We start from the raw sequence: 17,332 nt of genomic DNA, 5'->3' as shown, positions 1-17,332 counted from the left end.
TAAAAATGGCTATTTCTGGAAATTAAAAATGGCGGACCACGGAGAAGATCCCCCTTTTCATGTAAGAAAATTGCAATTTTTCCAGTCATAATGAATATTTAGAATTTGATGGTGGTGGTTAGTATTCATGAAAAAGGTAACATTAGTGAATGGGCAGCATGAATTCTGGAAATAAACAACTAAAAATCTCACACAGTGTACCTTTAACTATGCAGTAGTGATTCTCTTTGGCGTAGGCCCCCGCCTGCTTTGGCGGTGCCATGGTTTCCACACAGGTGACATCACTGAGGGGGCTGGATCAACTTTGTGGCATTCTCAACCTGGGACAAACTTCCATTTCCTCCTCCTCCTCCTCCTCTTCCTCCCCACCATTTCACCTGTGACTATGATATTATGTATGATCTATTTTGTTGTATTCCGAATTTTGGAGCCTTCCAACAAACATTTGTGAATTATAACAGTGGGGTTTATTTATTTGTTTGCGCAGAGTGACACAATCTTGTCCCTGATCATGAAGCAGGTGACCAACAAAACAGCTGTGCCCTGAAAATCCAGATGGCCTACTTGGCATACATACTAGTGGTGTCAATAATGATCGATTCGGCGATTTGCTACCGAAATATCCATGGAAGTAATTGAAACTTTAAAAAAATTGCCGGATTGATTCTGGATCGAACCATGCCCCGCATTGGGTTGCATCGCCGAATCAATCATTGTTGACACCACTACTAGTTCTCATCTTCAAGGTTCATCAAGAGCATGCATGAGAAAATTAGGTCCAAAATCTGGTGAACAGCGACAAGGATATAGTGTGGTTTCATTCTGTGTGCTCACTCACTAAGAAGCAAGAGGCGAAGCTCAAAATAAATAAACACACAGCAAAATAAAAATAACAACTGTTAAATTCTCCAGGGGTTCTCTTCATGGTTCAGGTGAGGTGATCACAACATCTCTGAGATCCGCCTCTGTCATCCCATTGGGAACATCTGGATTTATGTTTCAGTGATTTTTTTTTCTTTTTTTTTTCGGATGTATTTTAAACTAAAATAGACGTTTTTGTAGCCAGGAAAGTTTAGGGCCCAGCTGTGCTGTCTGAAACATTTATGAAGTCTGTGCCAGTGAATTTATGCCAATCAAGGAACTTCTTATTGAGTCTTTTCAATCACTTTTTGAATGTAGCTCTGCAGCATAAATGTCGACTTCCTAGGTCAGTCTTAATTATTACGCGTCATAAATAAATCAGAGAGAGGGAAGTGGCAGACAAGAAGAGCTCTAGGACGGCACATCAAAAGGCCCTGAGAGCACTGATATCAAGTCAAGTGGACTTTATTGTCACAGCTCTGCAGTGCTGTAAGGCCTGCGCCATTTTATGCCAATGAATGAATGAAGCGAAGGACAGCACTCTTCAGATTTCTTCTTTGTTTATTCGCTCACAAACGTTTCAGGCAGAGCCCTTCTTCAGCATGTAATTGGCAAATGTGAATAAACAAAGAAAATATCTGAAGAGTGCTGTCCTTCACTTCCTTTATTAATTTATGGTTTGTTGTGAGATTCAGCACCAAGTTAAGAACTGTTAAATTAGCCTATTTAGGCGATAGTGTGAGCACGTCTTCTCCACTTTTGAAGTTAAGGCCCATTTAATTACTAAGTGTTTTAATCAGTAAAGGTCCACTAGCATACCTTTTGAATGCAGTTATGTAGCATAAATGTTAACATCCTAGATCTTCATGGGTCTTAATTATGTATCATAAAAAAGATCAGACGAAAGTAAGTGGCAGACAAGAGGATGACACATCAAAAGGCCCCGAGAGCATAAAAGAAAACTCGGGATGCCTGTTCCTTGCACCCAAGATAGTCTGTGACAGATTTCACTCAACATTTCACTTTCAAAGCTTAGTCCTCTTCCCTCCTCCTTTCATCTCATTTTTTTTAGTTCTAGATTCTTGAAGGCTCCTCGTCCTGGGAGGCTCATCTTCATCTCTTATTAATGTTTTAATCTCCTGAGGCTAGGTGCAGGGCTGGACTGGCCATCTGGCGTACCGGGCATTTCCTGGTGGGTCCTGCACCCTCGTGGGCCCCTATTGGCCATCTGGCGTACCGGGCATCTCCTGGTGGGTCCTGCACCCTCGTGGGCCCCTATTTTCAGAAATGTAAAAAAATGAATGATAATCTTTTTAAAAAAAAAAAAAAATCTGAAAATAGGGGCCCATAAGGGTGCGGGGCCCACTGGTGAGTCAGTTCGGCACTGCTAATTATGAGGGGGGGGGGGGGGGGGGGGGTCTTTAAATCCAAAAGTGCCCGGGCCCTATTTCTCCCCTATGAGGGGCCCCTTTAACCCAAAAGTGCCCAGGCCCCATTTCTCCCCCAGTCCAACCCTGGATGAGGTTGCCGTGCCAATGAGACCATCCATCCATCCATTAGTAATGAGAACAGATAGGGAGGTGGTGGTGATGGTAATGGTGGTGGTGGTGGTGATGGTAATGGTGGTGGTGATGGTGGTGGTGGTGATGGTGATGGTGGTGGTGGTGATGGTGGTAGAGGTGGTGGTGGTGGTGGCGGTGATGGAGGTAATGGGGGTGGTGGATGTGGTGATGGTGGTGAAGGTGGTGGTGGACGTGGTGGTTGTGGTGGATGTGGTGGTGGAGGCAGAGGTGGTGATGGTGGTGATGGTGGTGGTGGTGATGGTGGTGGTGGTGGTGGTGGTGATGGTGGTGGTGGTGATGGTGGTGGTGATGGTGGTGGTGGTGATGGTGGTGATGGCGGTGATGGCGGTGGTGGTGGTGGTGGTGGTGATGGTAATGGCGGTGATGGTGATGGTGGTGGTGGTGATGGTGGTTATGGTGGTGGTGGTGATGGTGGTGGTGATGATGGTGGTGATGGCGGTGATGGCGGTGGTGGTGGTGATGGTAATGGCGGTGATGGTGGTGATGGTAATGACGGTGATGGAGGTGATGGTGGTGGTGATGGTGGTGATGGTGGTAGGTGAAGGATATATTTCAAATATCCGCTGAACAATCGTATGTCATCGTATGAACTTGTTTTTTCTTAGCGAACCGTGACGACAACGTGGCCGTCAGCAGGTTCATCCTGGTAACAGAGTCACGTGCGGGAAAAGTTCAGAGCCTGGTATGAACACGGGGGGTTCGCAGATAAGCACTTTAGTGCCGAACGTAATTGGTGCGGGCACCGGCACCGTCTCCGTTCTGGTCGGCCTGAAAACCCTGACTGCGTTACAATATGCGACCTTGCCTCCTCCACTTGTGCTTGTTTCCTCGTACCAGGAAGTAATATGTCATGATGACATCACTGACAACAGCATTATATTTCAATATCTTGCAAAAGCTCAATTGTAAAGTCTTTTTCTCATTTGCAATTGGGATGGTGAATGAAAAACAGTCCTTCAAAAGTTGTTGTGGCTAGCCTGACAGCAGGGAAACTTTATCGTTTTCTCCACGGAGGAGGGGCCAGGAGGTGGGGCGAGCAACAAGCACAAGTGGAGGGAGCAAGGTGGCATATTGTAACGCACGCCTTCTGTGTGAACTGATCGGGTGGGGGTGGTGTGGACATGTAAGAGGCCAGAGTCCAGGATGGAGTCCAGAGGGATTCTGGGAGTGCATCTTAATATGCGACCTTGCCTCCTCCACTTGCGCTTGTCTCCTCGTCCTGCCTCCTGGCCCCTCCTCCGTGGAGAAAACGATAAAGTTTCCCAGCTGTCAGACTAGCCACAACAACTTTTGAGGGACTGTTTTTCATTCACCATCCCAATTGCAAATGAGTTATTAAAGTCAATGAGATGGATGCGGTTGCGAATGCCACACAGCCTAGGGGTGCATTTCTCGAAACCATACTTGCTAACTACATTAGCTACTTTGGTGTTTGCCATTCACTTTCCCATAGTCAACCATGCAAGTTGCTAACTGGCTAGCAACTATGTTTTCGAGAAATGTACCCCAGTGTTGGCACATGGGTGAGACGAGACCCCAGAGCAAAATTGTCCAGAGAGGCGAAGAAAAAACTCACAGGTATGATTACAACAGCACCCGAATATTTCACATAGCCGCCGTATGCCCTCGAGCACTGAGCTACGAGCGAGTCAGCAAGTAATGTGTGACCAATAGCAATTTAGGGTCGGCCCTGGACTGAGCAGCCAGCCCAAACAACTCTGCCCTCAACTCCGCCAGATGACTTATGGGGCAATTTTCCTCACAGCAGAGCAGAGCTGTTTCTGATAAAGCTCCTCCTGTCGTGTATCCCACCACCCCTCCCTCCCCCTCACCCCCCCCCCCACCCCCCCCCCGCCAACCCCCCCCCCCCCCCCCCCCCCCCCCCCCCCCCCCCCCCCCCCCCCCCCCCCCCCCCCCCCACCCACACACACACACACTCCACCCCTCCCTCCATTTAGGAGGCACAGTGCTGTGTTTTCTGATAAAGGTCCTAGATGTTTCCATTTAGGAGGCAGAGTGCTGTGTTTTCTGATAAAGGTCCTAGATGTTTCCCCAACCCATCTATCCCTCCATTTAGGAGACACAGTGTTTGTTGAGATGGGACCTGTGTACCCTATTTAATAACGAAGATGGACTCTCAGCATCCCCCCCACATAAAAAATAACCTCACTCTGGCTGTGCAGTGTTTTTTGGCTCTAATGCCCCAAGGACGGACGACCAAAGATTGGTAAACACAAGGTACGCACGTATGCATGCATTGCACATGCACGCACGCACGCAGGCACACACACACGCACGTACGCACAACACACCACAACACACCACGACACAACACACGCGGGGCGTTGAGGGGTTACTGATCCAGAAGGCCCAGTCTGCAAAGAGCCTTGACTCTACGCATCTCTTAACTTCTCACATGTGAAAAGGAAAAGGGCTGTTGTGGATTTCCAATTAAACAGTAATACCATAATTGTATAAAAGATTATCACTGCACCTTTTGTAGATAACGAGCCAAGGAGAGACAGGAGAAAGGAATAAGTTGTTGTGGAGTCTTTATTTCTCAGTCACACCCAGTACAGCGAGAGCAGGCCTTTGGCATCCTTCGTCTAAGCTCTGAATCTCAGAGAATCCCTAGTCTTCTTATACAGCATGCTAACACTTATCTGACTTCCTTACATGGAATCCTAACCTGGTTAAACTTGCACACTACACTCTTCGGACAGGGTTCTCCTTCTGCTGACTCAACACTGGACAGACCAATAAGGTCCTGACACTGCCTCGGACCAACACTTTTAGACCAGCAGCAGACTTACCGTCTACTGTAAGCTACAGTCCATCTGCTGACCACACACAACTTTTAACTACACTACACTTCTATAAAATCTTCATTTAAATCAAATAAACACATTATCGGATAAATATGAAATCTTCCACAGGGCTCTTACAGTAGGTGTACTCTACAGTAAAGTACGGTAAGATACTGTAAGGTTGATGTACAGTACTGTCTGGGGAAGCTGGTACTGTGAATGAGACATAAGTATATGACAAGTGCGCTGAGAGTAGTGGTGTCAACAATGATCGATTCAGCGATGCAATCCAGTGCGGGGCATGGGCGATCCAGAATCGATCCGACAAGTTCCAGAATCGATCCGGATTTTTTTTTTTGCTTCAATTACTTCACGGATATTTCGGGAGCAAATGAATGTTAAATTAAAAAAACTTCAAAACATTGCAAGACTGATACAGACTGATTCAGAAACCAGCCAATAAATTGTTGCTCATTATCTGACTACTTGTATTGCCTCATCATGACTGATTAAACATTTGCTTTGCTTTCAGAAGAAATGTAATGCATTGCAATGCATTGTAGAATTGAATCGGATCGGATCGCATAGAATCGAATCGAATCAAATCGCTACCTCCCGAATCGTGATCGAATCGGATCGCGAGGGCAGTGCCAATCCACACCACTAGCTGACAGTGTTGAATGTGTACATGAAATAAGAGGGAAACCCTCATGTGACTTATGCCTCTTTTCCACTGCCGGTTATCTGGTAGGCCTACTACAGCTCGACATAGCACGACTCAGCCACCACTTTTTACTCTTCGACTGGGCACGACACAGCTCAAATCGAAGAGCAAAAAGTGGCAGCCAAGTCGCACTGTGTCCAGCTGTACACAGTGCGACTTGGCTGCCACCTTTTGCAGATCTTAAGAAGAGTGTTTAAAAATCATAGGAAAACCACACCGCCTTACTGTACGTCCATATCTACAGATCCAGAGAAAACATCTTCAGTGCAGACAACAGACAGACAGAGAGAGAGAGAGAGAGAGAGAGAGACAGAGACAGAGACAGAGACAGAGACAGAGACAGAGACAGAGAGACAGAGACAGAGAAGTATGAGAAGAGAATAAATGATGTGTGCACATATGCAGAGTCACCGTGCCTAATGAATATGAATATGAATATGAATTAATGAATATACAGAACCTTTATTGGCTATATACACAAGGACTACTATTACAGTAAGAAGCGACTCTTGATTAATTCTGCCAGACGAGGCCACTTGTAATATCCCTGGTTACAACTCAGGGGAAAAGTGAGGGAGTCTCTCCTAATTGATAATTGAAAAGCCAGTGAGTCTCCCCTAATTGGTAATTGCATTAGCTGGAGCCTAATTGAGTTGCGTCTCCCGACTGATGGACATTCATATAAAACATCCCAGAGTCTCATAATTAAAAGGCTTTTAGCTAAATGGTGGCCGACTGATGGAGATTCATATAAAGCCGACTGGCTGCCCCCAAATAGACAAATTATGCTTTCTGGAAAAATTCACTGGAGAAGAAAAAAAAAGTCACATCATTAAATGGCTTTTAGCTAAATGGGGGCCGCCATCCCCTCTGGTGCTTTCCACATTACCTCAGTATCCTGGATTTGGGGCTTTGTGAGGTATTATTTAAAAAGTTTTGGAAAATACAGTCCATTAAGAATATCTTGAATATTATGCATGTAACCATGGTTGTGCATAAAGGCTATGAAGACATGTCCTTATGGTGCGGGTGAATAGATTCTTTATGTCTTAGGGCTTGCATTATGTCTTGTGGCCTATGCATTATGTCTTGTGGCCTATGCATTATGTCTTATGGCTTGCATTATGTCTTGTGGCCTATGCATTATGTCTTGTGGCCTATGCATTATGTCTTGTGGCCTATGCATTATGTCTTGTGGCCTATGCATTATGTCTTGTGGCCTATGCATGCATCTACAAATAATAGAAATGTTCATGTACAGAAAGCAGACACATTGAAATGGACACATCATATGAGCCCCGCACGATAGAGAGATGTAGAAAGCAGTTCTCTCTCTCTCTCTCTCTCTCTCTCTCTCTCTCTCTCTCTCTCTCTCTCTCTCTCTCTCTCTCTCTCTCTCTCTGTGTACACGAACGTGTGTTTCCTCTTTGCTTTAAAGGGCTAACCATATGGCGTATCAGACTATTGTATGTTCACATCACATGGAACACTTACGAGATAGTGTGCTGCATCAGATGTGCACAAAATCTCACACACACAAGCAAGCACACAGGCACGCAGGCATGCAAGCACACAGGCACGCAGGCACACACACAAGCAGGCAGGCAGCTACGCAGGCACACACACAAGCAGGCAGGCAGCTACGCAGGCACACACACAAGCAGGCAGGCAGCTACGCAGGCATGCCCTCAAGCAAGCACACAGGCACGCAGGCATGCACTCAAGCAGGCAGGCAGCCACACAGGCAAACACACAAGCATGTTACTTACTTTCCCTCTTATGAAGTGTGAGCTTTCTAAAGGTCAAATGGGCCAAAGACAGTAATTGCTGGGGAATGGGGATGACTTGCAACTTTGTTCCAGAGTTTGTGGAGCTGATTCAGAGGTCCGTCTGGGATTTATCATTTGTCTAGTTACCGTGGCAAAGGGCACATTTTAATTATGTCCAAAGAGAAAATATTTGGCATATTCTCTGCACTTTGAATTCATGAACATTATATCATTGTATTCTTCCAGCGCCACATTCTTAAAGGGGCACCCATACGGCTAGAGTATGTTCACATCACCGTGAAGAACACATTGTAAATGATATGCCTCAGACACACGCATGCCTCACACGTACGTGTAGGCGCACACACGCACACACACACACACACACACACACACACACGCGCACACACACGCGCACACACACACACACACACACACACACACACACACGCACACACACACACACACCACACACACACACACACACACACACACACACACACACACACACACACACACACACACACACACACACACACACACACAGACACACACACACACACAGTGTGAGAGTTTTGTTGAGGTGAAATGGGCCAAAGACAGTAATTGCTGGAGATGACTTGCAATTAACTTTGTTCCAGAGTTTGTGGAGCTGATTCAGAGGTCCATCTGGGGTTTATCATGTTATCCATCATCATTAATGTCCAAAGCCAAAACATTCAGCATATTCTAATCTCTACGCTCTCAACTCGTGAACAGTATATTCTGCATGCATCACACAGAGTAATGGCTGTACATTTACCATCAGTAACCATCCCAGCAACGAAGCCAAACAAACTGAGGAAAAATAGAAAGAATGGTAAAATATAGAATGTAGTGTACTAGACGCGGCTATATTGTGATGTCAATCAAGTGAAGTGCAATTACAGTAAACCACTTTTAACTTTTTGACCCTGAGCTGGAATGGAGACTGAGAGAAAAACATCCTCACCAACCCCCCATGAGGTCTCCTGTCTACAGATCCACATTAAGAGGGAAAATGGGGCCCTGCCTTGGCCAACCGGTAGGGCACACACACGCGCACACACACACACACACACACACACACACACACACACACACACACACACACACACACACACACACACACACACACACACACACACACACACACACACACACACACACACACACACACACACACACACACACACACACACACACACACACACACACACGTTAGTATGGGATGGAATTGCAGGTGTAAAATGCAAACATTTCACCAATATGCAAGGCAGGCATGTCGCATGCACATAGACCAATTCAAATCTAGACCCAAACAGACAAAGGGCAGTCATGGGTAAGCGGTTAGGGTGTCAGACTTGTAGCCCAAAGGTTGGCGGTTCGACTCCTGACCCGCCAGGTTGGTGGGGGGAGTAATTAACCAGTGCTCTCCCCCATCCTCCTTCAAGACTGAGGTACCCTGAGCATGCACTGCTACATTTCGGGCGTCATTGCACAGGTGAGGCATGAATGTAATTTCATTGTGTGCAGTGTTCACTTGTGTGCTATGGAGTGCTGTGTCACAATGACAATGGGAGTTGGAGTTTCCCAATTTCACTTCATACAGAGATGGTGACAAGCAGACGTCCAATGCCACTGGCCTTCAGCGAGCGAGCTGCACACGCACAGACACAGATGACACAATTATTAAATCTTGTAATTTATGTTCTTAGGGTCTTTGTACAAAATGGTGCCATTTGGTTTGGACATCAAGTGGACATAGTATAGGATCGACACAGAGAGAAAGACAGAGAAAAACATAAGGATAATAAACAGAGAGAAATGAAGTTTAAAATAAAGATGACAGAGCTTGAACAGATGTAGATTTAATGAATAGAAGTGCTGTTTGTTTTGTTTCTAGGACTGAATCTGTATTATTTATTTTAAGAATGAAGAACCACAATCATTTTGGAAACAGTTTTGAGCAATATTTCAGGTCAATGTTACTAACAGATGTGTGATTCTGTATGACTGAAATTGGGTGACACATTGCTCAGGTGTTTTACAGGTAGGCCTACTTAAGCCGGATAGGAGGACAATTCAGCATCACCGGGTACTGACAAGTCAAGGGTAGCATGAGCAATACAACAGCATATTGAAATTGGCAGAACTGGTCAGGTGTTTTACAGGTACTTGAATCGGATAGGAAGACCAATGACAATGCACTTCATGCATACGAAAATACATGCAGCACTATATACTATTCACTGTATATACAGCAGCACTATAGTAGTAATTCACTGTGCTTTCTCTAATCATAATCGACCCAGCAACCAACGCGTCAAGAAACTTTTGCTTCAAGATCTCTGGGACATCTGTAGTCATATAAATAGCCAGGCTGAGAGGAAAAGTCATCTGTAGCCATATAAATAGCCAGGCTGAGAGGAAAAGTCATCTGTAGCCATATAAATAGCCAGGCTGAGAGGAAAAGTCATCTGTAGCCATATGAATAGCCAGGCTGACAGGAAAAAGCACTGGGGGCTCAATTTATCTTCAGTGAGCTACCTGAGAGCCAACAGACTTTGCCCAGCAACAGCACAGCTAGCTGACAACAGCAGCTGCAGGCTTAATTGTCCATCTCATGATCATAAACTACCAACAGCACAGCACACCTTTACTGGCTACTGGCGGCTAGAATGTGCATATAGTAAGTGCAGGGATGGAGAAAAACTATGTCTTGAAGGCCCTTGAGGCCATCTTATCCGGCCCCCGATATCATTTATATATAATACATAATGACAGCAGCTGTGTGCTTAATTGTCCATCTGATGGTCATAAACCGAAGAACATGAAAACAATAGCAAAGGCCAACTTTACTGGACAGAGTCTGAGTACAGTGAGCGCTGGTCTGACCAAGACCTGCCACAGGTTTCAGATGCAGCCCAAGACTGGCCTCTGGTGACTTCAGGACCTTGGACAGCAGCCATTGAATGCCACCTAAAGGCTAATAGCACAGCAGCTGGGTGCTTAATTGTCCATATCATGATCATAAACAGCCAACATGAAAACAAGCTAGTACAGCACACCTTTGAATACAGCGAGTGGTATGACCAACTATGGCCTCTGGTGACTTCAGGACCTTGGACAGCAGCCAAGAATTCTATCTACATGCATTGAAAACTTCACTTCTGACATTGAAGCTACAAAACAAATGAGCACCAGAATAATTTGGTGAAAACCACAAGCCACGTGAGCACGCACACACACACACACACACACACACACACACACACACACACACACACACACACACACACACACACACGTTCTTCCAAGATGCGTTGAGTATTGTCTGACAGTGATCCCACTGCTCGCTGCTCACTGGGTGCTGAAGTGCGGACACTTTATAACAGGGTGTCAAGGGAATTAAGCAGAAATATATTGGTCAAGATGTGATGATTAATCTCATATCAATAGAGGCTGATTACCAACAATCTTGACGTGTGGCATAGAGTGCGATTATTATTGCACGGGTGAGGCATAAATGCAATTTCGTTGTGTGCAGTGTGCAGTGTTCACTTGTGTGCTGTGGAGTGCTGTGTCACAATGACAATGGGAGTTGGAGTTTCCCAATGGGCTTTCACTTTTTTCATTATGCATAAGCAGGGCCCCCCATTCCACCACCTACTATATTCAGCGTTTATTTTTGGTAGCCATGAAAAATGACGTTGTATTGAGGTGTCCCCCAATATATGGGTAGATGACGTGACGTGTAAATTTGGCTGGTGGTGTGGGGACCCATAGTTCGTTTATGCCTCAGGCTGTCTGTGTTTGAGTGTGCAGAGTGTGTCATTAAAATGCACAAAAATGCAGGTGTTGCTCAGTGTGTCAACAGTTACTGTTTAGGGACAGTTAATAAAAAACTGTTAATCTTTAAGGACTTCTTCCTTTCTTTTGTAATTCATGCCAATTTAAACCAATCCCCTCCACATGTACGCACACGTTTTCACTAATGGGGTAGTTTAAAATAAATCTCTCTCAACAAGGTGTAAGCAGGCTGCGGAGAGCTGTGTCCACTGACGTGTTAAACACATGGTGTAAATTTGAAACAGCAACAAGCCAGCGACCTTGAGAGGGAGCGTCCTTGTTGAGTAGCAGCAGTGATGATGGGTAATAAATTGCCCATTAGACGCTCCAGAAAGACAATAAGCCCATTACGCCAGAGACTTCTACCCTATACAAGAAACAATACCTGGGTATATTAACATTTTTATATGTAGGTAGGGCCCTGCTGTGGCCTAACGGTAGGGCACTGGGTTACTACACTGGAGACCCGGGTTTGATTCCAGCCTGGGTCATTTGCAAATCCTTCCCTGTCTCTCTCCACACTCATTTCCTGACTCTCCTCCCCTGTCCTGTCAAAAATAAAGTCAAAAACGTGCTAAAAAGTTTAGGTGGTTATTCAAACATGTACAGTATACCTGTGAAGCAGGTTACAAAGAGTTTAGTCATAATAGGAAACAAACGAGGGTTCATCCAACCAGTCCAGTTCCGAGAGTACAGCAATATTTCTCTGAGCACAGTGTATTGTACTGTGCAGTTGGACAGGTATATCTCTCCTCTCTTTGCTTCTCTCTCTCTCTCTCTCTCTCTCTCTCTCTCTTTCTCTCTCTCTCTCCTCTGATAGCGCGTTCAGGCCGACCGAGAACCGTGCCAGAGTCCGTTCCCGCACCCAGCTGCGAACTGGTCGTCGTGTTCACGCCACAGATCTTTAACGTTCGTAAATCGGAAAGTTGGTTTAGGATGCGAACAGCAAAATACTTGTTTTTTCTCCGTGAACCGTCACGACAACGTGGGCATCAGCAGGTTCATCCGGGTAACAGAGTCACGTGTAGGAAAAGTTCGGAGCCCGATATGAACATGGGCAGTTCGCAGGTAAGCACTTTAGTGCCGAACGTAACTGGTGCGGGCACCGACACCGGCTCCATTCTGGTCGGCCTGAATCCCCTATAAGTGGAGGACTAGGGGCCTGGAGAGCTGGCATTTAGAGTCATTGATAAATCACCTTTGATGCTCCAACTCTCTCACTTTCTCTCATTCTGTATAGATAGGGGACAGTAGCCTTTATTGTCCCCAATTCCCTGATCACTTTGCCTCACTCCCTCCCTCATCCTTTCTCCTTCTGGCCATTGTTCACCTTATGTCTTTCCCATGTGAAATCTGGAACTCGTGTTTTGCACATGGCAGGCAGCTGCCGTGGCTGTAGTGCAGGGGTATTCAATTGAAAGTCTCTGAGGGCCAGTTTTTAAAATTCCCTCCAGTGATCCCCTCTTCTCCCTCATCCCCAGAGTCTACTCTGTCACGGCCTCGTCCCTCCAACAATCATTAACTCCAGAGACATTGGAAGGGGATGGAGAATGGAGGCAGCCAGGAGCAAGAGGAGAAAGACGCTACAATTTAAGGAAATTCAGGCACTCCAACTCAAGTACCTTTTCCGTTTCTCTTTCACTCTGACGATACCTGTAAAGGTGACAGAATGTCACTTTGTCACCTGCAGCTTTTCAGAGCAATCTAATATTAGGTTATTAGGTTTTGCTTTACAAACTTCTAAAAATGATTTAGGTATAAGTTACAGGGCACTTCAGCCATGGATGAAGGTAACGGAGACCAACCAATTTGTTTCTACTTGTATAGAATTCCATCCAGGGTTGGACTGGGCCTCATAATTAGCGGCGCCGAACTGACTCACAGGTGGGCCGCGCCGCACCCTCGTGGGCCCCTATTTCCAGAAATGAAAAAAAAAGATCATTTCTGAAAATAGGGGCCCACAAGGGTGTGGGGCCCACCGGGAAATGCCCACTATGCCAGATAGCCAGTCCAGCCCCGATTCCAACTTACAGTCTTGTGATCAGAAGGTACCCTGACCACCAGGCCACGACAACTGCCCTGAGCTGAGAAAAAGGACCAGGAGTGCGTTACAATATGCGGCCTTGCCTCCTCCACTTGTGCTTGTTTCCTCGCCCCGCCTTCTGACCCCTCCTCCGTGGCGAAAACGATTAAGTTTCCCAGCTGTCTGCCTAGTCACAACAACTTTTGAGGGACTGTTTTTCATACACCATCCCAATTGCAAATGAGAAAAAGAGTTTACAATTGAGCTTTTGCAAGATATTGAAATATAATGCTGTTGTCAGTGATGTCATCATGACATATTACTTCCTGGTACGAGGAAACAAGCACAAGTGGAGGATGCAAGGTCGCATATTGGAACGCACCCCAGGTGGCCAGTCTTGACTCCTGGGCCTCATCGCTTTAAGCCGAGAGCATATAGGGCATGCTGGGTGTTGCAGAGTGCTGTGTCTCGGTTAATGAGGTTTCGGGGAATTCTAACGAGATTGTTAACAAGAGCAAGAGACCCTCTGGGGGAGTAAGATTTTGCATAATTACAGACTCTTGTTGTTTTTGCAGATTTTGCAGATGCAGGCCTTTAAACAGTGTTTCTTGTGCCTCTTCTCCACTACCGGTTTTCTGGTAGGCCTACAGCTCGACACAGCGTGACTCGGCCGCCACTTTTTGATTTAAGATTGAGCTGTGTCGTGCCTATTCGAAAAGCAAAATGTGACGGCCGAGTTGCGCTGTGTCGACCTGTAGGCCTACCAGAAAATGCAGTGGAAAAGAGGCATTAGTTGGAGCAGAGATGGTTTTTGCAGGCTGCTACATTGAACATTTGTTCAAAAAAAAGAAAAAAAGAAAGAAGAAGCAGCAAGCACAAACTCTGAATACACACATGCACATAGATAAGAGCACACTAAATAGGCCTATAGGCCAAGAACCAAGAAATAAACAATAAAACGTGGCCTATAGGTAGAGACAATGAATAATTACAATATTAATGACAGCAAACCACATTTGCAATGCTGCAGCAGTTGCTACAAATTAAATAAAATAAAATAATCCAAATCAGCAATGCATTTTTGTTCTTGTTGACGACAAAAGTGCCTATCTGACATTTCTATAGAGAAGCACCAGGTATAGCAGTCATTGTATCCACCCCCAACCCCCCTCCCCCCCCACACACACACACACACACACACACCTGCACACGTACGGTAAATAATTCATCTGGTACGCTGTCAGCATTCTTCCCGGCCTCTCATCTTTTTTCTAACGAAGTCTCTCTACTGTGCTTTAATGGTGACACGTGCCCTGAGACATATGCATTCTGGAGGTGATAAACTAGCACCTGTACAGAAGAGTTTAATTTGGCTCCTTCAGAATGACTTCATTTTCATTTTCTGGTACAGAGAGAGAGAGGGGGGGGGGGTGGGGGGGGAGTAATAATTGTAAATTACAAAACAGAAGAGAAGCAGGAGAGCAGATCTGAGCGTGAGAGACAAAGAAAAAGAAAAGAGAGAGAGAGAGAGAGAGAGAGAGAGAGAGAGAGAGAGAGAGAGAGAAAGAGAGAGAGAGAGAGAGAGAGAGAGAGAGAAAGAGAGAGAGAGAGAGAGAGAGAGAGAGAGAGAGAGAGAGAGAGAGAGAGAGAGAGAGAGAGAGAGACACACACACACAAAGAGGATAGAGGAGTTAATAAAAGATATGAGCTAGAATAGGATACGGTGATGAGCCTCACTGGGTGTGCACTTCAAGAACACAGACGTCAAGAAGAGACGAAAGAATGAGGGGAAAAAATGCTTTGAAGATGAAATTTGACATGTTGAGTGAAATCTGTCGGATTGTCTTGAGCCTAAGGCCTCTATATCTGCCATTACATTCAGTGCTCTCAGGGTCTTTTGATGTGCGATCTTCAAGCTCCTCCTGTCTGGCACTTTCCTTCATCTGATCTTTCCTGATCTGGGAAGTTCACATGTAGGCCACAGAATTACTTTCAATTTTGGTGATTAAAATGAATAATGAAAAGAAAAAGAAAAAGAGAGAGATTGCGTGAAAGAGGTGGTAGAACATACAGAAGTAGAGAAAGTGCAAGAACACTGTATTCCCCAACAGTACTATGAACTAGAAAAGTTTATACTGTAGTACTCAATATTGCAAAAATGTTCAGATGACATACACATTTTAGGTGTTCTCAACAGGTTTTCAGGTACCAATAAATTAACTCAGGCTGGCATTGTATTTTTAAGTACAATTGACATCATAACACAATGTCTTTGAGTTTGTAAATTGGAACTCTATCTGGCATATGAGTGGTTAGATGTCATGACAACAGCTGAGGCGACCATGGAGTAGTGGTTAAACAGCTGGTCCTCAACCTCAAAGGTTGCAAGTTCAATCCCCAACATGGAGATAACCTTATCTACTTTCATACCTCCTGGAACATGGTATGAAAATGTGCAGATGGCCACCAGACCCATGACTCCAGCTTTAATTAGCAGTATTTTATACATTTAATTTTGAGCGAAATAACAAAAGAAAAATGCTTAGACATTGTTTGAGCTGCTGTGGTCTGGATAGGGGAATAGCCACAAGATCAGAGGATTGCAGGTTTGAATCCTGTGTTACCAATAAAAAAAACACTCAAGTTGATATTTATTGTTTATTTTTTGCGAAACTGTGAAAGTTACAAATTCTTTAAATCATGTCAATTGGAACTATATCTGCCATATGATGAGACTATGGATATCAGCATGTTGTGCTTGGGCAGTATTAGGCTAACAGTTAAGCAGTTGGCCTTGAAACATGATGGTTGCAAGTTCAGTTCCCAGCATGGAATGTAGGTTAAAAAAATAAATTAAATCATATTCAAACATTATTGTTTTGGTAGCCTATGATGTCAGTTGGCCGGATTTGAAGTGGAATGTGTGAAACACATTTGACTGTTAATAATGAGTAAGTCCAATACTTTCTAACAAACAGGTCTAACTTTGTAACATTACAAAACCTGGGCAACTCCAGTTGAGGAGTGGCTTAGGGGCTAGTCCTCTGCATGTAGCCACACTAGCATGTCCTTATCTTGAGGTTGAGAGTTCGAATCCTAAGGCTGGGCACTCACTTTTTTGGTTGTTTTAGTTGGGTTTTTTTTTATTGTTTACCAGCTTCTGTCGTGTGTACAGAGGAACCCATTCATGTCAGAACCATAGAACCCTATTTTATTAAAATTTAACATAAAATACAAACTTCTCTACAAATGGTGAATCTGTCAATGGGGGATAGATTTACTCAACACCATGTGACCATCAAACCACAACTGACAACTTGGCATGGAAAAATGTGTCTATCAACCTCACGTCAAGGTAAGAAAAGACCCATAAAAGTGTGTTGGTGGGTATGTGTAGTAGCTTACTATGTTGCTGTGTGTGACCTTAGGTGCTCTTGATGTTTCACTATGTCTATGTGTATGTTATGTTAGCAATTTAGCTTAGTATGTTAGCTACTGCTAGTTAGGCTAGCACTGTGTAGGCCTTTCATACAAATGTTTTTCTTGTATCATACATCTGCAGTGTATCTGCAAGTGATACGTTGCAATTTCGTGTTGACATATTGCACATTGAACTTTTGTATAAACCAGTGTAGCAAACCCAGTGATCATGCTGTAGAGGCCTAATCCAAAGTCCTCATGAAAGCCTTACACCT

Source organism: Engraulis encrasicolus, chromosome 1 (assembly GCF_034702125.1).
Source record: "Engraulis encrasicolus isolate BLACKSEA-1 chromosome 1, IST_EnEncr_1.0, whole genome shotgun sequence".
Classification (NCBI taxonomy): Eukaryota; Metazoa; Chordata; class Actinopteri; order Clupeiformes; family Engraulidae; genus Engraulis; species Engraulis encrasicolus.
The sequence above is the reverse complement of the archived record's forward strand: the minus strand, read 5'-3'. Positions refer to the sequence as shown.